Raw genomic sequence first — 26,878 nt, 5'->3', positions numbered from 1 at the left:
ATGAAAGCCACTCCTAAAGTAGGAGCAAGGCAGCCCCATGTGCAGGGTGCAGTATATGTTAAAGGTGGGACATGTCCTAACAGTGAAATACTGCCAAATTAATTTTTCACTGTTGCAAGGCCTATCTCTCTCATAGGTTAACATGGGGGCTGCCTTTAAATATCATTAAAGCACAGATTTCCTTTGGGAGCAAAGAGAAACATGGAAATTATGGTCTCTAAACTCACAATTTAGAAATATATATTTTAGTGAAGTTGGTTTTTGTAGGAGGCTGGCCTGGTTTGTAGTGGGTACCAAAGGTACTTACACCTTATACCAGGTCCAGTTATCCCTTATTGGTGAAAGGTAATCAGTTTCTAGAAGCCAGACTGTCTAGGGGTAGCTGTAGCTGAGCAGCCAAGGATGAACTAGGAGACATGCAGAGCTCTTGAAATATCACTGTAGTAACACAGTACTCAAACACTTGAAAGAAAATACTCAGGTCCTCATCATGACTTTGGTGGTAAATCCCTCTTACTGCCACGGTGCCGGCCGCCTACATAGTGCTGCGTTGGTGAATATCCGTTCACACACACACAACAATCTGACAGAATACTGCCACATTCACAAATCCGCCAGCCCAAAGGTCAGTGTGAAACTGTCAGTACCAACACCCATACCGTTATGCCAACAAAAAATCGCCCACTACATCATGACCCACGAATCACCACAGTGGATTTTTAATGCCAGTAAATCATTGGCGGTACACACTGATGCGCTCAGATTGGCCACCCAAATACTAAACGACACAACATTGGCCAATACCAAATACACACCTGACACTCATACACACACTACACCCACGCACCCACAGCACTATAAAACGCACACCCACATTACCCACAACCCCTTAAGAATACAAATTATTGCCACCAGACGGACATCAAGATCACTGTGACAACTAGACACACACACCCATACATCCCTTATGCACAGCCAACCACAGTACTCAACACAGACACACTTACACACCACGAAACACCCATGTCCACACAAAGTCACCCCTGTTTCACAGATTAGGAGATGTGGGTCATGATGGAGGAAATAGTCAGGGTATAGCCATAGCTATTTGGAGCACAGGTACAGCAAATATACATTGTTAGGAAGATGGAGCTATGGCCGAAAACCGTGGACAGGGTGAACACTATGGGAGATCATCCAAGAACAAGGGACGACAGCAGGAAGAGGTGGAATGACCTATGGGGAAGGTATGTTCTGTGGCAGCAAGGCACCAGCTCACCAAACAGAGCACTGGCAGTGGACCCCCACCTGCCCCCCACAGCTTACAGCACAGGAGGAACATGTCTTGCCATTACTGCATCTTGAGGGACTCACTGGAGTTGCTGGAGTACTGGACAATAGTGAGTCAATATTTTCTACTTATTAACCCCCATACCTGCATGTCATCTCACACCCTCACCCTCACTCCCATCATTCCACTCCATCCCACACACTGCACCTACACACATGACTAACCCAAATGCCAAGCCCTGCATGCTATACCAATGCATGGACAGCCCTTCCAGCCCTGCATGGACACCAATCACAAAAGCATGCACAGCATGGGGAAACTAACAATCCCACAATACATCACCATACACAATCAAAGGTGGCAGGGCAACAGCAACGATAGAGGGGAAGCTAGGGATGTACAATATGTCACAGGCATGAAGCATAGTACATCACTTACATCCCTGCAGGTGCCCCAGCCAATGTCAGTGGAGAGGAGGTGCCATGACCATCCAGTCCCCCAACAGAAGATGCCCCCAGTGATTACATTAACTCTTGACTTCTGGTTCTGAATCAACAACCTGGCCCATCAGGGACCACTGGACAGTCGGTCATCCCAGTCCACTCCCAGTCCACCACATAGCCTCCCCCATCAGTATTCAACACCACAGCACCCACTCAATGTCCACACACCTCTGTCCCCAGAACACGTCAATCAGCAGTGTGCCCAGCTGTGCAGGGACTCCAGTCCACACCTCAACCCCAAGACAATCAGGGACCTGGGGTCAGTGGCAGTGGGCACACCGTTCAGGGAACAGGGGAACAGGGGAACAAGGATACTGGGAGGACAGCTGTGCACCAGGTGGAGGACAGACCCAGGGAACTGACATTCGAGGAGGCACCCACCAAGATCCTGGGAGCCTACCAACAATCCCAGGACACAATGGGCCAGATCCTTGACAACATGCAGGAGAACAAGTGGCTGCAGGAGGAACACCATCAGGATATCAGGGAGTACTTGCAGGCCCTCAACACCACCATAATCTCCATAGCAGGGGAGCTGGCAGACATGGCCAACATCATGAGGGAATCAACAGCTCAGCAGCGGGCCACTGCCACTAGCCAGTCTATTGACCAGCCCTCCACTTCAGCTGCAGCTGGTGGCCAGGAGGCCACGCCACAGGACCCACAGGCCACCAGCACCCCTCCCTCTGCAGAAGGTGAACCATCCCGTAAATGTTCCCTGCGACCCAGACAAAAGCCAGAGACACTTGCCAAGACCTAGACCACTGCCAGGAAATGAGACTCTCCTGATTGCCCCCCTTGTGTCCCACCCTGTCACCTTGGCCACTTTGAACTGCCTTTGTTCCCTTTCCTATGGCCCCTTGAAGACTGGACCTGTGCTACAAACAGACTGGAACAATGCCCTGGACTTTCCTCTACCATCACCCCAATCTTTTGCACGTTTCCCTCAATAGCTCTACAATAAACATCTTTAAATACAACTTGACTGATAGTATTTTATGTGTTGAGAATGTGCATTTAGGGGAGCAGTCACATCGAGTGCAAATTATCTGAACAATGTGATAGCATACAAATAATGACCTGTAACTCTCTGTAGTAATCACATCAGGACACTGTTATCATATCACCAACATCTGTAAAATGACAAGCCATATGTGACAGTAAGTTGAGATGCAAAGGCAGGGATTGCCATCATGCTACAGTCACACAGATAAAATTAATAGTCAGAGCAATGATCAGTTCCCTGTCTCACCTGTGTGTCATTTGAAGTATTGACATGTAACTGATTTCCTGTTGTCCACATCCTCATCCTCTGCCTCCTCATCCTTACTGTCCTCAGGGTCCACTGCTGCCACAGGGGCATCTCCGGTCTCCTCCTCCTGCAGAAAAGGCACATGTCGTCTGAGGGCCAGGTTGTGCAACATACAGCATGCCACTACTATCTGGCAGACCTTCCTGGGTGAGTAGCACAGGGATCCACCTGTCAGATGGAGGCACCTGAACCTGGCCTTCAGGAAGCTGAAGGTCCTTTCGATTATTCTTCTGGTTCGCCCATATGCCTCATTATAACAGTTCTCAGCCCCTGTCCTTGCATTCCTCACAGGGGTCAGGAGCCACAATAGGTTTCGAAAGCCAGAGAAACCTGCAAGTATTGAGGGACAAACATTAGCCTGACACATTGCTATGGGATAACACCTGAAGGCATACACTGAAATTCAGTGGGTGGGGGCTCTGGCTCACCTATTAACCACACCCTGTACCTCTGTAGTTGGGCCATCACATTTGGAATGCTGCTATTCCTCAGGACAAAGGCATCATGCACCAACCCAGGATACTTGGCAGTGATGTGGGAGATGTTCTGGTCCGCCAGGCACACCATTTGCACATTCATTGAGTGGAAACTCTTCCGATTCCTGAAAGCCTGTTCATTCTGGCGAGGGGGGGGCAAATGCATTACGTATACAGTCAATCGCTCCAATAATATTGGGGATATGCCCCATTGCATAGAACCCTGCCTTTACAGTGGCCAAATCTTGCTCCTGAGGGAAAGCAATGTAGCTCCACATGTGTTTCACCAAGGCAGACAATACCCTTGCCAGCACAAATGAGAACATTAGCTGTGACATTCCTGCTGCCAAACCCACTGATACTTGGAAAAAAACAGTTGCCAGGAAATGGAGAACAGATAGCACTTGCACAAGAGGGGGGATCCCAGTGGAATGACGGATAGTAGATATCAGGTAAGGCTCCAATTGGGCACACATCTCTGTGATTGTGGCCCTATCCATTCTATAGTTGACAATAATGTGCCTGTCCTCCAGTGTACCCAAGTCCACAAGGGGTCTGTTCATGGGGGATTGTCTCCTCCTTCTATTCATCCACAGCGGTAGGTATCTAAGGGACACAAGAGTGAGTAGGCTGTCACAATTTGAACACTGGAACCCCCACCTCAGTGTCCATACAGCATCAATGTGATGGGACAGTGGTAATGGCAATGTATGTGCAATTCTAGGCAATGACACAGTATTGGATAATCTGATCGTTGTCCACCACCATGAACTGGCGACTGCCTGTCCTGTATCTTGGGACAGGTGGAAGTGAGGAAACTCCGCCAATGTTGGGCGTCATGTTGGAAGGTGGTCTTGCACAGCCGTGCAATTCCTCATTGGCTAATATGGGGCTTTATGGAGTACAGTGGCCAATGGGGATCAGCGCCAGCAGTGACGGTTTACACCGCTGCGAACGTGACCACCATTTTCTATCTAAATCCTCACTTGTTTCCTGAATTTCCACAAAAGAACACCTTCACTGCGTGTGCTGCTGTGACCTGTGTCTGGAACCTACCATGGCCAGTGTGACCATGGAAAGGGCCCCTGCCTTCACTTCGGAGGAGTTGGAGCGAATGGTGGATTGTGTCCTACTCTAGTATGAACTACTGTATGTACCTTCAGACCAACAAGTAAGTGCACATTGGGCATGATGCAGGAAGGATGCACGGAGATTTGTGTGTAAGCATCGTGTCATCGGGGGGAAATGTATGGTGGTAGTGTACATGGTGGTTGCCGGGCGATGTGTGTGCCAATGGAGATGGAAACGGGATTGGTGGGCAATATGTGTGACAGGCTGGATTGTATGTGTAATAGTGTCTTCCTGTCTGTATCGCCTCTGCAGGTCAGCGTCCATCAAAAGAAGGGATTGTGCCATGCCATCGCCAAGGACGTGCGGACCCTGGGGGTCTACAGCAGGTGGAGCACCCACTGTCGGAAAAGATGGAAGGACTTGAGACGCTGGGCACGGAAGACCGCGGAGGCCCAGCTGGGGATGGCCTCCCAATGAGGAAGGGGTGCCCATTGGAACCTGACCCTCCTGATGGTCGGCATACTGGAGGTGACCTACCAAGAGCTGGATGGGTGCTTGAGGGCATCACAGCAGCCACAAGGGGGTGAGTACAGTGGGAGTTACAACAATAATTGGTAGGTGGCATGGGATCCGGGTGGTGGGTGTGAGTTAATAGATGCCCCTTAATGCTAGGCATTTCTGCGTGATCCAGCTCCAGGGTAATGGGTGTATAGCAAATCCAGGTAACCTAGCTAGGTTGCATTCCATGTCAGACAGGGCTTAGTGGGTCCCAGGATGGGTGCAGTTGGCGGTGGTTGGCCCTCATCTTGCTGTGCCATCTACCCAACTGAATGCCAGTGCAATGCATAGTGCTCAATCCTGATCAATCCTGATCCCTGTGTGTGATGGTACTGTGTATGCCAACTGTGGTGTTGGTGATGTAATTGACCCAGTGCACCCTTTCTCTCCCTTTCCCCCTTTCCCCTTCTGTCATCCTGTTCATTTGTGCATTAGCATCATCTGGTGGAGGAGCAGGGCACCAGTGACAGAGGGTGCTGCATCCCACAGGACCCTGGAGGCAGAGTCCACTGACGCTGAGGGAACCAGTGGGATGGAGGGTGAGGGGAGCACCATGGGGGAGACAGGAGGTGACAACACTGACTCAGATACCTCCTCTGATAGAAGCTCCTTGGTGGTGGCAGAAACCTCTGTGACCACCCCAGCTGCAGGTACAACTGCCACCCCCATACCAGTACCACCCTCCCAGTATCCCCTCAGCGAGTTGCCTGTGCCTGCTCACCCAGGAGGGTGTGCATCTCCATCCTCACAGGCACCTCAGGCCCCACCCCAGTGAGCCCTGCTGCTCTGAGTGGGGAGGCTATTGACCTCCTGAGATCATCTCTGTAGGGCAGTAAACCATTGTGAAGGCATTCCTGAGGGCATCCACAGTGGATTGGCGGCCCAACAGAGATCTATTCAGGCTCTGGCCTCCTCTCTAATGGCAGCCATTGCCCCTGTTCCTACCGTTCCCCCCCCCCCCAAACTACCACTTCCCAATCCCAGTCTCCTCAACCCCAACCCATCCCATGCACACAATCAGATGAGCATGCACACAAGACATCGTACAAGAGTGGCACAGACAAACACAGGCACCACACTTTAGTCCACAAGCACTCACGCAAACACCAGACAGTTGCACACACAACCACATCCACTGCATCTATTGTCTCCCCCTCCTCCTCCTCCACCATCCTCACAGTCATGTCCACACTCACACCTGCATGCACTGCTTCAAGATCCACCACCCTTAACATATACCAATGACACAATATGTGTGCATAATATACAAAAACAATTAACCAAACGACCCAAAGAAAAACATATCCAACATGTGATGTTTAAAAACAACATTTGAAAATCCTTTTGCACTGGAGTCATTCAATATATAAGCTGCTAAGCATTTTTTCGGCAAACAGTATTGTAATGTGAGGTAATGTAACTTTTGTATCGTCCATCAAAAAGCCCTCTCTTCCTGATCTTTTATACACAATACACTCCTATTTTCATAGTCTCATTTATTCTAAAATTCCAACAAACATTCCTCCAAAGATTGAAGTCGATGCGTTTCAGCCTTTCTACTTCTGGCCTCCTCAGGACATCAAAAACAGTGCCTATATGTACAATATTTACAATATGTTACTCACTGGTCGAAATCATGTAACATTCATTGCCACCAGGGATGCTCACAAACCCTGTTCACCATTAAATATAAATCATGAGTTAGCATAATTAGATCATGTATCCAGCCACACGAGCATATAATAAAGTGCCAGTGTACACAGAAGCAACCAAAAGTGAAGTATCCCAGCCGATCTATGTAAAGCGCTCCCAGATTTTTGGGGACCATTGCTTACTAATGTTTTGAGATCTGCCATGACAGGCCCATTAGTAGATACCTGGAGAGAGGCGATCATTGCCCCGATCTTTAAAAAGGGGGACAGGTCAGATCCCTTATGCTATCGACCAATTTCCCTCCTGGATAGTTTGGTTAAGATTCTGGGTCAAGTGATTCTAAATAAGCTGGAAAATTGGGCAATGGAGACTAATTGTCTCTCAGAAGTGCAATTTGGGTTTCGACCATGGCTGGGTACAGTCCAACAAACACTCAATTTGACTCTGATAGTCCAGAAATATATGAAAGCCAAAAAGGGGTGTGTACATTTAGCATTTATGGACTTATCATGTGCTTTTGATACAGTCAACCGAGAGAAATTGTGGACGGTTATGTCAAAAATGGGAGAGGATAAAGACATATTTGTCCTACTGAGCAGACTTCATGCATGTACCTCAGCACGAGTTCGATATTCCCAGAAGGGTGACTCAACAGAGAAATTCTCTTTATTAAAGGGGGTCAGGCAGGGTTGTGTGCTGGCCCCCTTTCTTTTTCTTCTTTATATAAATGGACTAGAGAAATATCTCAGTGCAATGGGGAAGGATTTACCAACTATTAATAATTCCCCAATTCCAGTATTGTTGTATGCGGACGATGCTGTACTTATCTCAAGGACAGCAAATGGCCTCCAAATCTTATTGAATGCTTTTAACGTATTTATGGGAAATCTTGGTCTTAAAACTAATAGATCAAAGTCATTTGTGATGAAGAGTAGGCCAAAGTTAGTAAAAACTAAAAAAATCTTTTTTGAAAGGGGAAGAAATATTTAAGGTCCCATATTTTACCTATTTGCAGGTTCCCATTGATGAAGATTTTAATTGGAAATTTTTAGTAAACATACACTTAACACAATTTCAAAAAGCCATAGATGCTGTTTTTAGATTTTTGAAAAAGTTGGGACATAAACCCATAAAAGAGATGATGACTGTTTTTTCTAGTAAATGTCTTTCTATTGCAACCTTTGTAGCAGGGGTTTGGGGTCATGCTGAATCCTCGAGCCTCCAGGTTGCAGAAAACAAGTTTATAAGGAGGTTATTAGCAGTCCCGCAATCAACCTCAGGAAACTTTTGTCATGAAGAAGTGGGCTTGAGAGGTACATCCGATTACATAAAGCTTCAACCTCTATTATTATGGTAAAAAATTTGGTTAAAACTGGAAGCTCACCTATGTAGAAAGGTGATACAGGATTGCCTCTCATTATCAAGATCATTGGACCTACCTTGGCTCAGATATGTCCGTTCTTCGCTTCTCTCCTTTGGATTAGGGGAGCTCTTTTTTAAGCCGGACCTTATGACAAACCAGGACATTAAAAGGGTAAAGGAAATATATTGGCAGCAAATATGGCATTCAAAGTCAAACTTAGGTCTAGATAGAAATCTGGAGAGGAGCCAGCCACAGCATTCATATCCAATGTTATATTTGGTTATTACTAGCTCTGAGCGACAAAGGTTCCTACTTAGCAGGCTACGTCTGAATATATTACATTGCCTGGTAGCATTTCCTTCCCATGGAACTTGGTTCAAGAACCTCCCACCGTGCTGCTGTGATGAAAAGACACCTCAAAGCACATTGCACTTTATATTTTTTTAAAATTTTTATGACACCCCAAGAAAAAGGTTTTTACGTCCTATTCTTTTATCTAAAAGTACTAGAACTAGCCAGCTTGCCTAATCTTACTTACGTAAGTTGGGAGATGTAGAGACAATACAGACTGTGCTAAATTATATATATGCTGCTTTTGAAATTCGAAATATGTATTAATAATGTTTGTATTACTCTAGTGCTCTTGAAATTTGTATGATTGTATTTATTGGATGTCTTTTATGGTCTATTTGTACCGAATAAAGTATTGAAGAAGAAGAATGACTCCAGTGCAAAAGGATTTTCAAATATTGTTTTTAAACATCACATGTTGGATATGTTTTTCTTTGGGTCGTATGGTTAATTGTTTTTGTATATTATACACACATATTGTGTCATTGTTATATGTTAAGTGTTGTATATAGTTCATGAGAGCAAGACAAGGAGACACAAAAAACAAATAAAGAGATAGAATTTGTTAAGAAAGAAATACTTTCTAGTGATCAATTAATTTTATCACTTATGAGAGATATATATTTTCATATTTATCCCCCCTGTACACTTTCTTGTTAGTTGTATTTCTGGCCCTGATACAGTGGGGTTATAGAGTTTCCCCAACAGGTTAGAGATTCAAAATCCACCACCAGCATCACCACACCAAGCAGCACACACACCTCACTAGCAGACACCTCCACAACATCCATCCACACGTCCCCCGTGTCTCTACCTCCTAAAGGACACAAACGCAGGTACAGAGACACCCAACAGCCATCCAACTCACATGAGCTCCTGCACCCAAGTCCAGCAGAAGTACTCCTCCAACAACCACTCCCTCAACCTCCACTCCCATCCCTCATCCTGCCCCACCATCCCTAAGAAGCTTTTCCTTGCCCAACTTGACCTCTTCTCACCCCCTCCATCCCCTGTCCTGCCCGTAAGAGCAGGGTCCCAACAACCCAGTCCAGAACCTCAGCCAAACAGTCCACAGGGACAGTGGAGACACCTCCTAGTCATGGAGGCAAGACAGTGAAGGATCCCACTCCACCAGCTAGGAAGGGGAAGGATCCCACTCCACCAGCCAGGAAGGGGAAGAGACCCTCACCTTATGCCAGGAAAGGGAAGAAGCCCACACCTCCTGCCAAGAAAGGGAAGAAGCTCTCACCTCCAGCTGAGACACAGCAGCCCTCTCCTCCAAAAGTGGCTGCCCAGAAGGCCCCTTCCCCTGCTGAGACACAGCAGCCCTCACCTTCTGCAGAGGCTGGCAGAGTACCAACTCCACCACCACCTTTGGGCACGGGCCCTAATCCCCTGCTGAGACACAGCAGCCCTCACCTCCAACACCACCAGAAGATATCCCATGCCGGATGGATGATTGCAGTCTGGTTTGCGCTGCTGGATTCTGCCAACATACCTTGCAACACGCAAAGCTTGGGATTAGTGGAAAATGACGCTGCCCGGGACCAGGAGGGACCTCGTGGCCTCTACCCAGGAGGGGGAGGCAGAGGGGGCTCTCAGCAACTCAGAGAGTCCTCTGAAGACCAGGCAGTGCACATAGGAGTCCCACAGCACAGGGACAAAGAAGGTGCAAATGGAGGCCCACGCAGCAAAACACAAAGGGATCCCATGCCATGGGGGAACGACTCAGGAAGCTGGGTGTCGCAGTGTAGGAGGCTGGCCTGGCTTGTAGTGGGTACCAATGGTACTTACACCTTATGCCAGGTCAAGTTATCCCTTATAAGTAGAGTGTAGTAGTGTTCTAGCAGCTTAGGCTGATAGAGGTAGCTATAGCAGAGCAGCCAAGGCTGAACTAGGAGACATGCAAAGCTCATGAAATACCAATTATATCATATAGATACTATGGGCCTCATTACAACATTGGCGGGTGGCAACCGCCGCCCGCCAAGTTAAAACCGCCGTGCTGTGCAGACAGTGAAAAGCTGTGTGGGGCTGTGCCAGGGGGCCTGCAACTGCCCATGCCATAGGCATGGGCAGTACAGGGGCCCCCAGGGGCCACGCAACTTGTACCGCCGGCCTGTGGCAGTACAACCTCCAGAACAGCCCTGGTGTTAATACTCATAGTTACTAAAAATAAAGGTACTTTATTTTAGTGACAATGTGCCAAAAATATCTTAGAGGATATACTCCCTTAGGAGGTAAGTAACATACACAAAATATACACAACTAACCAAATCAGGTAAGTAAAACAGTCAGAAAATAGTTCAAGCACTGTAGAATACAATCGGATGCAATAGGCCTAGGGGCAACACAAACCATATACTAAGAAAGTGGAATACAAACCACAAATGGACCCCTAGGCTAGGGTAGTGTGTAGAGGGTTGCTAGGAGTCAAAGAAAACACTAAGGGTGTAAAGGAGGCCTCACCCCAAGACCTCACCCCAAGACCTTGGAAAGTAGGAGTAAAGTAGGAATAAAGTACTACTATTTCCCCAGAAACACAATAAAGTAATGATAAAGGATTTTGCAAGGACCACAACAGACTGCAAAGCACTGAAGATGGATTCCTGGACCTGAAGACCTGCAAAGAAGGGGACCAAGTCCATGAATCGCTAAAGTGTCCAGGGGGGCAGGAGCCCACTAAACCCCGGATGAAGGTGCAAAATGTCTGCCTCCAGTTGGAAGAAGCTGCAAGATTTGTAACAATGAAAGGTGGTAGGAAGTTCTTCTCCATGAAAAAGATGTCCCACGGCATGCTGGAGGATGCAGAGTTGTTTCCTTTGCAAAATACCAAACACAAGCCTTGCTAGCTGCAAGAGTCACTTTTGAAGAAAAACGGTGCTGCCTGGGACCAGAAAGGACTAGGATGTCGCCACTTGGGAGAGGAGACAGAATGGGCCCTCAGCAATGTAGAGAGCCCATACACAAGAAGGAAGCACCCACAGAAGTCCTTGAACACGGGTTCAAGAAGTCTAAACATGGTGGTCCTCAACACTGCAAAGAAAGGTTGCACGATACCGGAGATCAACTCAGGGAGCTGAGCATTGCAGGACAGAGTGCTGGGGACCTAGGATCAGCTGTGCATGCAGGATTTCTTGGAAATGTGCACAGGACCCCTTGTAGCTGCAGATCACACGTTGCACAGGATTACTGTCTGGGGAGGAGAGGCAAGGACTTTCCTCCTCCAAATTTGGAGCCGTTGGACCACTGGACAGTCTGGGTCACTTGGGTCTACCATCTGTGTTCCAGGGGCCATGCTCGTCAGGATGAGAGGGGACCCAGTGTACCGGTGATGCTGAAGTTTGGTGCCTGCTGGAGCAGGTGGAAGATTCTGCTGACCCACAGGAGATTTCTTCGTGGCTTCCAGTGCAGGGTGAAGGCAGACAGCCACCAGAGCATGCACTACCAGGAAACAGTCAAGAAAACCGGCAGGATTAGGCGCTGCTATGTCCCTGGTAGTCTTGCTACTTTGTTGCAGTTTTGCAGGTGTCCTGGAGCAGTCAGCAGTCGAGCCTTGCCAGAAGTCGAAGAGAGAAGTGCAGAGGAACCCTGATGAATTCTTGCAAGTCGTAATCTGAGGAATAGCCCACTGGATAGACCCTAAATAGCCCTCAGAGGAGGATTGGCCACCTATTCAAGTATGCACCTATCAGGAGGGCTCTCTGACGTCACCTGCTGGCACTGGCCACTCAGAGGTCTCCAGAGTTCCCCCACACCTCTTGATACAAGATAACAGAGGTCTGAGACACACTGGAGGAGCTCTGGACACCACCCCTGGTGTGGTGATAGACAGGGGAGTGGTCACTCCCCTTTCCTTTGTCCAGTTTCGCACCAGAGCATGGACTGGGGGTTCCCTAAACCGGTGTAGACTGGCTTAAGAAAGAAGGGCACCATTTCCAGAGGATGGGAGAGGCTATACCTCCCCTGCCTTTAACACCTATTTCCAAAGGGAGGGGGTTTAACACCCTGCTCTCAGAGGAAATGCTTTGTTCTGCCTTCCTGGAACTGGGCTGCCCAGACCCCAGGAGGGCCAAACCCTGTCTCTGGGTTGGCAGGGAAAACCCCAGAGAGTTGGTTTGGCAGTACTGGGGGTCCATAGTGGAGCCCCCAGGATGCATGGAATTGACTCCCCAATACCAAATTTGGATTGGGGGACAATTCCATGATCTTAGACATGTTACATGGCCATATTCGGAGTTACCATTGTGAAGCTACATATAGATATTAACCTATATGTAGTGCACGTGTGTAATGGTGTCCCCACACTGACAAAGTCCGGGGAAATTGCCCTGAACTATGGGGCGGCACCTTTGCTAGTGAAAGGGTGCCCTCACACTTAGTAACTTTGCACCTAACCTTCAGCAAGTGAAAGTTAGAGATATAGGAAACTTATAAGTTACTTTAGTGCAGTGAAAATGGCTGTGAAATAACATGTGCGTTATTTCACTCAGGCTGCAATGGCAGTCCTGTGTAAAGGTTTGTCTGAGCTCCCTATGGGAGGCAAAAAAAATGATGTAGCCCATATGGATCTCAATTGAAATTGGTAAAAGTGGTCACTAGCCTATAGTGAAAAATTTAAAGGCAGAGAGAGCATGAGCACCGAGGTTCTGATTAGCAGAGCCTCAGTGACACAGTTAGGCACTACACAGGCATACACATTTAGGCCACAAACTATGAGCACTGGGGTCCTGGCTATCAGGATCCCAGTGAGACAGGCAAAAACATACTGACATACATGTAAAATTGGGGGTACCATGCTGTCCTGCCATTGATTAAGTTTGACCAATGACTTTGTGTTTCACCACTGCGCATATTAGTTGCTCAATGTTCACCAGTAGCACATTGTATGTTTTGTTCAGTTGAGCCGCCTATTGGCTTTGACATGGCATAAGCCATTACTTTCTGTATCCATTTTCGCCGCCTATTGGCTTTGACATTGCATTAGTCATTACGTTCTGTATTCTGCCTATTGGCTTTGACATGATGTATTCAGTTTAGCCGCCTATGGACTTTGACATTGCATTAGCCATTATATTCTGTTTTCTGCCTATTGGCTTTGACATGATATTAGACATTGCATTTTGTATCCAGCTTAGCTGCCTATTGGCTTTGACATGATATTATATATTACATTTTGTATTCAGCTCAGCTGCCTATTGGTTTTGACATGATATTAGACATTGCATTTTATACTCAGCTCAGCTGCCTATTGGCTTTGACATGATATTATACATTGCATTTTGTATTCAGCTCAGCTGCCTATTGGCTTTGACATGACACTAGACATTGCATTTGATATTTAGGTTAGCTGCCTATTGCCTTTAACGTGGAGTTAGACATTGCAGTTGAGAATCCAAGCTGTATTTTTCCAAGCTGTGTTTTTGCACAAGATGAACCAAGCTGTTTTCTTCTCACAGTACACTAGACCTGATAAGAGAGGGTACATTGGGTGTTTTTCTCTGCTCGAGCTTGGGAAGAGGAGCAGTCTAGGAGATCTGGCCAGTCTCCAAAGGCTTGCGTAGTTTTCCCGAGTCTGAGAGGAGGGGGCACACCTTTGTAACGGATGTCACAGGCTTCAGAGAATTAGATTTGAATCTGCCTGACTTCGTGCTGGAACTTGGCGCCAGTTTCCAGCATCCCGTGTGGGTAGATAAATCTCTTTCTCGCAGCTGACAAGGAGTCATCAGCTTGCAGACCCTAGAAAGATGAAGCTGTAAATAGTTTCTCACACGGTAAAGTATTTGTTTTGCTTTGCATTCAATATCTTATAAATATAACCTGCTGTGTATATTGCAAACTCTGCATTAACGTGTGCTTGAAATCTACTGATTCGTCATTTACAAAATAGCGGTTGGGGAAGAATTAACAACAATAAAAGTCTTCTTTGAACTCAGAAGTGCATTCCTGATATGTTATGTAAGTGCTGAAAACGAGATAAGTAGTGAAGCACTACACATGCCAAGAAAGATGGTACTTTCCTACATGCAGGATGGAGTGATGGTGGCCTAAGCTGTGCTGTACATGAAGAACTACTTGGAAGGTCGCACACAAGCCTTGGCAACTGCAAGTCACACAGTGCATGGGGGTACTGTCTTGCGTGGGGAGGCAAGCTCTTACCTCCACCAAAGTTAGACAGCTGGACGTTGGGACTGTCGGGGTCACGTTAGTCCACCACCTGTGTTGCTGGATCCATGCTCGTTGTCTGGAGAGGGGTCCCACGTCACTGGTCAATGCTGCAGAGAGGGTTTCTGCAGAAGCAGGGAAGTGACTCTATCACTCCACGGGAGATTCCTTCCGTTCTTCTGGTGCAGGCTGAAGACAGGCAGTCCTCGGAGGATGCACAACCTGGAAACAGTTGCAGTTGCTGGCAGGAGCTGAAGATACAGTTTTGCAGAAGTCATCTTTGCTTCTTTGTTGCAGTTTGTAGAGTTTCTACAGGGTTAAGGTGCGGTTCTGTCAGTAGAAGATGAAGTATAGGATGCAGAGGATTCCTGTTGGAGTCTTTCCATCTGAATTTGAAGAAACAGCCAAAGGAGAGACCCTACACAGCCCTGAAAGGAGGATTTGTCACCTAACCAGGTAAGCACCTATCAGGGGAGGGTTCTGATGTCACCTGCTGGCACTGGCCACTCAGATCCTCCCAGAGTGCCCAACCACCGTGGACTCCAAGATGGCAAAACTCAGGGACACTCCAAAGGATCTCTGGGCACCACACCTGCAGTGGTGATGGACAGGGGAGTGGTCACTCCCCTTTCCTTTGTCCAGTTTCATGCCAGAGCAGGGACTGGGGGTCCCTGAAACAGTGTAGACTGGAATATGCAAGGAGGACACCATCTGTGCCCCTCAAAGCATTTCCAGAGGATCTGGGAGGCTACCACCCCATGCCTTTAACACCTATTTCCAAAGGGAGAGGGTGTAACACCCATCTCCCAAATGAAATCCTTCGTTCTGCCTTCATGGGCTGGCTTGAGCTGCTCAAGCAACAGGAGGGCAGGAACCTGTCTCTGAGGTGGCAGTAGCTGAGGCTGCCTGGAAAACCTTAGAAGACTGGTATGACAGTTCTGGGGGTCCACTGTGGAGCCCCCAGAGTGCTTGGGATTGTACAACCAATACTAAAATCAGAATTGGGGTAAAATTCCCAGGTGTTAGGCACCTTCCATGGCCATACTCGGGTTTACCATTGTGAAGCTGGACATAGGTATTGACCTATGTCCAGTGCACACGTAAAATGTCATCGCAGCACTCACAAAGTCCAGGAAAATGGTCCTGGACGACGTGGGGAAAACCTCTGCTAGTGCAGGGGAGCCCTTACACTCAGGTACTTTCCACCCAGCTTTCAGGGTTGGAAGGCCTGACAAATAGATGACTTATAAGTGACCTGGTGCTGTGAAAATGGCTGTGAAAGGGTGCATGCACCCTTTCACACAGGCTGCAATGGTAGTCCTGCAGAAACCTTTGCATGGGCTCCAGATGGGTGGCAAAAGTAATGCAGCCCATAGAGATCCCCTGGGACCCCAATGTCCTTGCTACCTAGGTACCATATACTAGGGAGTTATAAGGGGGCACCAGTATGCCACTTTGGAGTGAAATACTGGGTTACCAGTGTTAACGCGTCCCTTTATGATTAATTTACTAACTTTGGGACTCGTTTTAGGCCAATTAATCTTTTGACCCTGATTGAAGACACCTTAGGATGAGATAGCTAATCAGCATGTCAATCAATATGTCAATAACATCATCAATATTTATTATAACAATGCAATTTACCTTAGTCAATGACATTTAATGAAACTCGGAAACACCATGACCTTTCAGTCATGAATAACAACACCAGAATAATACACATTTTTATGATATTTATTCCCTATTGATTACAATTCTACTAGTAAGTTTATTAGTCTCAAAACCAAGAAACACATTAGCATAGTCACAATATGGCAACTCTGATAAGATTTCATCAAAGCAAGAATCACGAACATTAGAATATAACACAACATCAGCATAGGTTATTCTAGCAGAGTATCATCATCACGTTATTCAACAAAAGCATAGATTTGGTCATTTGTCTATTAGCGTCAGTTTAGTGATCCCCTCTCAACTAACCTCTAATTAGCATTGGCATGTCGGGCTTCATGCAAAACAATTTAGTAACACCAATTTGGAAAACATCTAACTATGGTCTCCCTCAAAAGAAGCAGTTGGTACCTAGAAAGGAAAAGCAAACATACAATCACACTTTCATTGTCATATAGTTACCCTCTGTTTGGGGTCAGCACTCAGGTGCAATCTTCGTCCTCAGGACATCAGTTGATTCGCCATCAGGAATTCAGCAATCAGGTAAAAGGGGGCACTTCCTTCATAAGGAGGTAAAGTGTATACAGGCAATCTAAGGGCAAGGATGGTTCTAAGTAAAATTGGCAAGTCACTAAGCAAAGTGACAAAGTATCTGGATCATAGCAAATCACATCAGCATCTCCCCCTCTCCTAGTCTCCTACTCCCTAGTTCTAATTTACTTTCTGGTATCAAGGGGTTTTATCCCCTTTCTGTTGTTTATTCCCCAAAAATTTGGTTGGACAAGGGGTTGCACCCCACTATCTTTAACCAATTAACTTCACATTAGCTCATCGAATTTGTCACCCCATAACAGTTCTCACGTATTTTATTGTTCCTTATGATTGACGTCTTTAGCGGGTGGAATGTCCGGTATGATTTCATAGTCTTGTGGTCTTTTGCACATCTTCGGTCAGTGGCTCCATTGTCTGTACCGGTTCAGGCGACCTTGTACCTACGACTGGGCTAAAGTGTTGCATTCAGCTAAAATGTTTCTACAAGCAAGTTAAATTTCATGAGAACGGATCTACTACAGTTACATTCAGCTTCTAGTTTAGAGGAAAAAAACAAGAGTTCATGTCCATCAGCAAGTCAGCACACTGCACGTTAGAAAAACACATTTAATATGAGAGCCAGGAAGCTAGGCCTCGACTCATGCTAACTAAAGGCTAATTATTTATTAGCAAAACCTTTACATATACCTATTATTATTAGTGTAAAATCATATCATAACATAACATTTCAACATTATTAGTCAATTTTATTAGGCCCCATATATATTGACGGCTACTCCCGTTGGTCACATTTCAAGTTCACGTTTTAGCAAAATATATTAATACAGTTCTATGCAGCATTATTACACATTACTACGCTCTCTCACCAGTATGTAGAGACAAATTTGGGAACAGAGAGAGCATAAGCACCGGGGTTAAGGTTACCAGGATCCCAGTGATACAGTCAAGTATACTGACAAAAACAGTGAAACATACTGACAAGTAAGGCAGAAACCATGAGCACCGGGGGCCTGACTAGCAAGATACCACAGATACAGTCAAACACACTGATAAACAGGCCAAAAATGGGGATAACAATTATATAAAGGGGCTACTTTCTCACACAACCCTCCCCAAACAAAGGACAATAAGACTAACCTTGGTCAGTTGATACTTTATTGTCTAAGTGGTGATAATTGGAGAGTAGATCTGCAATAGGGTGGTCACTCCTTTTATCATCCACTGTATGGTCCCTTCCCTGTGGGGAGGTGAACCACCCTGTTTGGAGATTTTTAGCTAGAGAACAGTGCAAGTGCGTACTCTGAGATTCCCTATTTGGAAGGTTATTAAAAAGTTTTAACGTGGGGGCAGTGTGACTGTCCCTGGGATCCTATGTCAAGATAGGGTTGCTGTCCTAAGGATTGCAATGCTAGACAGGGATGATGTCTTAGCAAGGCCAGAGCAGGGCAAAAGGTTTGTCCCCATGGCTTCAAGAGAGGTCAGGGTTGTTGTCCCTCTTGGGTTTGACAGGACAGGGCTGCTGTCCTAAAGGCTCCACATAAGAACAGGGCTGCTGTCCTATGTCTTTAGAGGTAGTGCAGGGGTGCTGCACTAAAGTTTCTCTGGGATGGCTGGAGGGTTAGTCCAAGTTTACGAAAAAAAGTGCAGTTATGCTTGTCTGTTTCAGTGTTTTCACAGAGAAGGACTTTCACCTCTGGGAGTTTAGCTGTGCTAGCTGTGCACTTCCTTGGTACAGATTCCACCCTAGGAGGGGTATCTCCCACCACAGGAATGGTATCCTTAGTGGTAGGGTAGGTGAGGGATACTTTGATACCCTTTTTACCTATGGGGCAAGGCGGATCCTGAGGCTTCAGGGCTCCTTCTCTGCTTTTTCATTTCACTTGAAAGGAGAGGAAGCAATTCCTCAGGAATACCCAGCATGGATGCATGAAACCTAAACTCTACCTTAGCCCAACCTACCTGAGGCCTCTAGGTCATTACCTAGGAGACAGTCTACAGGCAAGCTAGGTCACACCACCACTTGCTTTGTGCAAGTAATTCCACCCCAACTAAATTGCACTACAGCTAAGGGGAGAGACTGGTTTGAGTTGTTGACATCAGTAACCTGGTACTTCTGTCCAAGGAGGTGTTGTGCAGGTGACACAAAGATTTCAGTCACTAAAGTGATACCGGCACCCATGTCCCTGTAGGCCTGGGCCTCAACACCATTTATTTCAAATGACTGCTTGTACTTATCCATGTTAAGGGAACAAGCAGCCAAGGTGGCAAAGCCAATGCCACCATTGAGACAGACACTGTCTTGGGGGTTTCTACACATACACCAATTTCTATGATGAAAAGTGAACCCAACAACACCTTTAGGGGCATATTTAAGGAGAACACAAAGATGTAACATTACAACCCACAGGAGAAGATGGAGGTGATCATGATACAGCTTGCTAGATGGTGCAGAGAACAGCAACAACTCCTGCGCTCACCACCATGACAACGTGGCCCACAAAGGCAACGCAGAATGCAGGAGAGGGTCTTCAGAACAAGGACAGCACTCCTTGGCCTCAGGGACATGGACTTAATTAGGACCTACAGACTCAACCGGCAAGCCACATTACACCTGCTGCAGCACATTGAGCCTCAAATAATAGCCAGCCTGCAGACCCCACACAACATACCACCAATGACAAAGCTGCTCGCTTTTCTGTACATGCTGGCAAGTGCTTCCTTTGAGACAACTGGTGCCCTGGTTGCTGGGGTCTCACAGATGTCCTTTTCTGCATTCATGCCTAAGGTGTCAGACGCCATCATCTCCCTGACACCCTGCTACATCAGCTTCCCCAACACCCAGCAAAAGCAGCAGGAGAACAAACAGGGGTTTTATCAAATCCATGACTTCCTGCATGTGTTCGGTGCAACTGACTGCACTCATGTCCGGCTCGTACCACCCGCAACAACCGAGCACTTAAAAAGGAATCGGAAGCCCACCCATTCAATAAATGTGCAGGGCACAGTGGACCACCGGGGACTATTCATTACGTTTTTGTCAACGTATCCTGGGAGTGTCCATGATGCCTATATATTCTGCCACAGCAGGATCAATTAACAATTTCAGGGTGACAATTCGGAAACGGCCTACTTGTGGGTAAGTCAACAAACCTAGCAATATACATACAACACACCACCCCTGTAGGACACACAAGACACACACCACTACATTAACACATCGCCAGAGTAACACAGATGTGCAGCTAACAACACATATGCACCATGTTGCAGTACAGCACCATCAGTGCACACTATAAACACATACACCCACATGTACATAACACACCCACAACTTGACAGGCACACCACGAGGAGGACAGCTGCAGAAATGTACCCTCTGCTAACAGAAGAACTACACAGACCACTACAACTGCCCACAGGTTGCCTACTACGTGCACTTTACACACAATACAACAAACAAAGAATAGCACAGATATGTCAATGGCATACACCATGTCCATGTCATATAAGTTCCATATAGGCACAAATCCCTTAAATCATGCCGTGCAAATCACTGCCACAAGAAATATCAAATACCAGACAACTTGCGCATATTCCAACTACATCTCATCAATTCACACCCGAATTACCTGTAGTGTGCAGAGACATCTGCCTGACGCATTGGCTTACGCACATAGGAATACAAGATCAATGCCCATCACATACAATGTGCCAGATATTTGATAAGTGGTACCACACCTATTGTAGTGCCACCTCACATGCAACACTCACTGACTCACAACACCATCATGTCTGTACTAGACACAATAAATGGCACACCATGGGGCAGAGTCACTTTCAGACAGTGCAGCTCATGGATGTCATAGTGGGACCCTATAGGTGAGAAAGGGACATCACTGACCTCACATGCACTGTGCCGAGGGACACATGTACTAAGTAGCTGAGCTCTATCCCATAGCCTGCACTGTGCATGTGTCAACAGTATAAATGCTGATACATGTGTTGGAAGATAGGAGAGACACTGGTAGTTATGTTGATTATCCTGTAACAATAGAATACACACCCTTGGACACCTCATGGCTGACAAAAGCATTAGCTGCCACTCAGGATTACCTAGGGACCCATGTAAAAGCCCACAGTGCCATTCGCATGGCCTGCACTGTATGTACAACTTGACAGATGACCGATTCATAATGACTGGAAGCCACTTTGTAAATCGGCCACCCTTCCATGCTGTATGTAGTGTGGAAAGGGTGTGCAATGGGTGTTGCTGCAGGTCTGTTGCCACAAGATACATAGCATGATGATTTTGACTCAGATGTAGCTGTCACCTTAATCCTGAGGCACTGCCAACAACCAACAACAACCCAGGGGTGCTGTGTGCAGGTTGCAATAAGGAAGTAGACTGTGCTCTGAACTCAGGTGAATGTGCTACCAATGCACGCTGATGCACGCACAGAAAGAGTCAAATGACCATCAAAAATGCATATGTATAAAGCGGTGTCCCTTCTTGCACAGATACATCCACCTCCACAAGGCAGATAGCCAAGTACCCTGGTGCAAGGTAGGTAGTGTATTTATATGGCTGCATATGAACAACTGGCGCAGGGGACAACAAAGGGTTGCTCAGTAACATGTCACACGTGGGGCATTCTTGAATAGTCTAAATGTAGCAGGACAGTGCAGCTAAGTTAGGAGATGTGTTGTGGATTGTCACTTACCAATTTCAAAGGCCCTAAGTGTGGCACATCATCTGCAATGTCACATGTCAAAAAGGATGGGAAGTCCAAGCTCTGTAGTGCTATCATGTTGCCACCACATCTGACCTCTTTGTCTTGTGAGGATGTGACATGTCCCCTCTAGTGATAGCACACTGATACAAGAGTGCACTACACAATGCATGGTACATACTTCATGACCATCAGTTTGGAATCCAACTCATATGTACCAGGTCCATGAGTCACACAAGATTGTCATGTCCAACAACCCAGTGCTGAGGAGACATTACACCAGGTTAGGAACTAACAACATACCACAAACACATTTGAGTCACAACCAACTCAAAATATTAACTGCCAAGCTACATGACAAACCTGTTGCAAACCTTAACTGCAACTTACTCCCTTAATCTTTTGTAGTGGACCAGGGTTATGGCATACAGCCATGGCTGATGACCTCATTTCAAAACCCAAGCACAGCGGCGGAGTGTGCCTTTAAAGAGGCACATCGGAAGACATGGACCATTGTGCAGAGGACATTTGACATCCTGAAGTCCAGATTCATGTGCCTGGACAACACAGGAGGCAGCCTCCTATATGCCCCGCAAATGGTCTGCAAGATCATATTGACTTGTGCTATCCTGCACAACATATGTGTGCGGATGAACGTACCACTATATGAGCAGGTTGATGACCTGCCTGAGGAGGAGGAGGTGGATGGTGGAGAAGAAAATGAGGGGGAGGACCACAAGACAACTGCTGGGATACGCCAGACTGCAGACTGCACATTGTATAGAACTTCTTCATATAATATTCACATAACTTACCTTGTAAATTTTGTCAATAGATTTTGGCCCTCATTCTGACCCTGGCGGTCTTTGACCGCCAGGGCGGAGGACCGCGGGAGCACCGCCGACAAGCCGGCGGTGCTCCAATGGGGATTCCGACCGCGGCGGTAAAGCCGCGGTCGGACCGGCACCACTGGCGGGGTCCCGCCAGTGTACCGCGGCCCCATTGAATCCTCCGCGGCGGCGCAGCTTGCTGCACCGCCGCGGGGATTCCGACCCCCCCTACCGCCATCCAGATCCCGGCGGTCGGACCGCCGAGATCCGGATGGCGGTAGGGGGGGTCGCGGGGCCCCTGGGGGCCCCTGCAGTGCCCATGCCACTGGCATGGGCATTGCAGGGGCCCCCGTAAGAGGGCCCCTACATGTATTTCACTGTCTGCTGCGCAGACAGTGAAATACGCGACGGGTGCAACTGCACCCGTCGCACAGCTTCCACTCCGCCGGCTCGATTCCGAGCCGGCTTCATCGTGGAAGCCTCTTTCCCGCTGGGCTGGCTGGCGGTCTGAAGGCGACCGCCAGCCAGCCCAGCGGGAAAGTCAGAATTACCGCCGCGGTCTTTCGACCGCGGAACGGTAACTTGACGGCGGGACTTTGGCGGTCGGCCTCCGCCGCCCGCCAAGGTCAGAATGAGGGCCTGTGTCACTTATTCATACAATCTGGCTTTGGTGTCCTCAATCTCTACAACATATACCTCAGGATTATGAGTCTAACTTCAGGAAGCATGTAACAAACACTAATCTGAAGAGTCCTGTAGCAACATCATATGTGAAGCGTAAGAGTAAACTGCTACCATTGTTGTGGAGCCATTTTAGCTATAGCTCCATGCATGTTATTTTAGCATACTAGGCCTGCAGCTGTGCACTTTAACCTAGACATATTCTAGTCAGCTTCATGTATTATTCTTATATTAGCCAGTTTTGCTGTCTTGTTTTATTTCTCTCTATCTAGCTGTTTTTGACTAGGCCAGCACTTCGTTCTCAAATAAGACATTCTTGCTCACTCTGCTCCTTTCAAGGCTGCAGTAGATAGGTTGCTGTTGAACGTGGTACAAGTTTTGTCTCTGGCATTCATAGAAAAACACACATCCTTGCATAGGGACATTTTCTCACAACATCAGCTGTTTTATTATAAAAACACTTCCCTGTCCCTTACACGTTGGAGGTGAGATTCCAGCCAGAGAACCACAACTCTGTGCTTATTGCTAATAGCTTTACTACAGCTGCTTATGCAGACTTCAGGCCTTTGCTCAGGTATGGGGGATGATGTCTTCCCAGGGGAACCTGAGGGGCAGAATTAGAGCTTAATATGCTGTTCTCTATGATAACCTAGGTAGGAATTAGTCTATTGACTCTAGTGACAATATGGTAGCGTTATTCCTATGCTTTACTCTCCTTGTCACAATTTTAATCTTGTCATGCTGTATTGTCCTGCTTATTGCAGCCCATGCTTTGCTATCTAAGATGCAGTAGCTTTATTAAAACCTTGAAACATATACTGCCTCTGTTTGTGTAGGAAAGTAGCCTCTTTCTAGCATTGTTACCCCCACTTTTGGCCTGTTTGTGAGTATATGTCAGAATGTTTTTACTGTCTCTCTGGGAGATCCTGCTAGCCAGGACCCCAGTGCTCATAGTGAAAACCCTAATTGTCAGTGTGTTTTATATGTCTCACTAGGACCCTGCTAGCTAGGACCCCAGTGCTCATAGTTTGTGGCCTGAATGTGTATACCTGTGTAGTGACTAACTGTGTCACTGAGGCTCTGCTAATCAGAACCTCAGTGCTTATGCTCTCTCTGCCTTTAAATTTGTCACAATAGGCTAGTGACCACTTTTACCAATTCTAATTGGCACACTGGAACAACCTTATAGGGTATTGGGTTACCAGGAGATCCCTATGTGCTGCAGCACTTATTTTGCCACCCATAGGGAGCTCAGAAAAATCTTACACAGGACTGCCACTGCAGCCTGAGTGAAATAACGCACACGTTATTTCACAGCCATTTTTCACTGCACTTAAGTAACGTATAAGTAGCCTATCTGTCTAACCTTCACTTGCTGAAGGTTAGGTGCAAAGTTACTAAATGTGAGGGCACCCTTACACTAGCAAAGGTGCCCCCACATAGTTCAGGGCAATTTCCCTGTACTTTGTGAGTGCGGGGACACAATTACACTTGTGCACTACATATAGGTCACTACCTATATGTAGCTTCACTATGGTAACTTCGACTATGGTCATGTAACATGTCTAAGATCATGGAATTGTCCCCCCATGCCAAATCTGGTATTGGGGTGCCAATCCCATGCTTCCCCGGGGCTCCACTATGGACCCCAGGTACTGCCAAACCAGCTCTCTGGGGTTTTCTCTGCAGCTACCGCTGCTGCCACCCCAAATACAGGTTTCTGCGCTCCTGGGGTCTGGGCAGCCCAGTCCCAGGAAGGCAGAACAAAAAATTTCCTCTGAGAGTGGGTGTTACACCTTCTCCCTTTGGAAATAGGTGTTAAAGGCTGGGGAGGGATAGCCTCCCCTAGCCTCTGGAAATACTTTGAAGGGCACATATGGTGTCCTCCTTGCATAAGCCAGTCTACACCGGTTTAGGGAACACCCAGTCCCTGCTCTGGTGCGAAACTGGATAAAGGTAAGGGGAGTGACCATTCCCCTGTCCATCACCACCCCAGGGGTGGTGCCCAGAGCTCCTCCAGTGTGTCCCAGACCTCTGCCATTTTGAACCCAGAGGTGTGAGGGCACTCTGGAGGCCTCTGAGTGTCCAGTGCCAGCGGGTGACATCAGAGACCTCTCCTGATAGGTTCTTACCTCACTAGGTGGCCAATCCTCCTCTGAGGGCTATTTAGGGTCTCTCCTGTGGGCTATTCCTCAGATAACAACTTGCAAGACTTCACCAGAGTTCCTCTGCACCTCTCTCTTCGACTTCTGCCAAGGATCGACCGCTGACTGCTCCAGGACGCCTTCAAACTGCAACAAAATAGCAAGAAGACTACCAGCGACATTCTAGCGGCTAATCCTGCTGGCTTTCACAACTGTTTCCTGGTGGTGCATGCTTTGGGGACTGCCTGCCTTCATCCTGCACTGGAAGCCACAAAGAAATCTCCTGTGGGTTGACGTAATCTTCCCCATGCTCCAGCAGGCACCAAACTTCAGTGTCACCGGTACTTTGGGGCCCCTCTCATCCTGATGAGCATGGCCCCTGGAATGCAGGTGGTGAACCCAAGTGACTCAGACTGTCCAGTGGTCCAACTGTCCAAATTTGGAGGAGGTAAGTCCTTGCCTCCCCTCTCCAGACATTAATCCTGCTCACCATGTGTACTGCAGCTACTAGGGCTTCTGTGCACATTTCCAAGAAATCCTTCATGCACAGCAAAGCCCAGGTATCCAGCACTCTTTCCTGCAATGCTCAGCTCCCTGAGTTGATCTCCTGCTTCATAGGACCCTCTTTTGCAGTGTTGAGATGACTGCCATGTTCAGACTCATTTAACCCGTGTTCAAGTGCTTCTGTGGGTGCTACCTTCTTGTGCATGGGCTCTCTACATTGCTGAGGGCCCCCTCTGTCTCCTCTCCCAAGTGGTGACATCCTGGTCCTTCCTGGGCCCGGGCAGCCCCCTTTTTCTTTAACTGCAACTCTTGTAGCTAGCAGGGCTTGTTTGCGGTCTTTTGCCAAAAAATCAACCCTGCATCCTCCAGCACTCCATGGGACATCTTCTGCATGAAGGAGAAGTTCCTACCACCTTTCGTTGTTGCAGAATCTTCAGCTTCTTCCATCCAGAGGCAGCCATTTTGCACTTTCATCCGGGATTTAGTGGGCTCCTGCCCCCCCTAGACACTTTCATGACTCTTGGACTTGGTCCCCTTCCTTTGCATGTCTTCAGGTCCAGGAATCCATCTTCAGTGCTTTGCAGTCTGTTGTGGTCTTTGCAAAATCCACTATCACGAGTTTAGTGTGTTTCTGGGGAAATAGTAGTACTTTACTCCTACTTTCCAGGGTCTTGGGGTGGGGTATCTTGGACACCCTTAGTGTTTTTTTACACTCTCAGTGACCCTCTACACACCACACTAGCCTAGGGGTCCCTTCGTGGTTCGCATTCCACTTTCTTAGTATATGGTTTGTGTTGCCCCTAGGCCTATTGCATCCTATTGTATTCTACAGTGTTTGCACTACTTTCTGACTGTTTTACTTACCTGATTTTGGTTTCTGTGTATATTTTGTGTATTTTACTTACCTCTTAAGGGAGTATATCCTCTGAGATATGTTTGTCACATTGTCACTAAAATAAAGTACCTTTATTTTTAGTAACCCTGAGTATTGTATTTCTTATGATATTGTACTTATATGATATA

The sequence above is a fragment of the Pleurodeles waltl genome, chromosome 5 (assembly GCF_031143425.1).
Source record: "Pleurodeles waltl isolate 20211129_DDA chromosome 5, aPleWal1.hap1.20221129, whole genome shotgun sequence".
Taxonomy (NCBI): Eukaryota; Metazoa; Chordata; class Amphibia; order Caudata; family Salamandridae; genus Pleurodeles; species Pleurodeles waltl.
The sequence above is the reverse complement of the archived record's forward strand: the minus strand, read 5'-3'. Positions refer to the sequence as shown.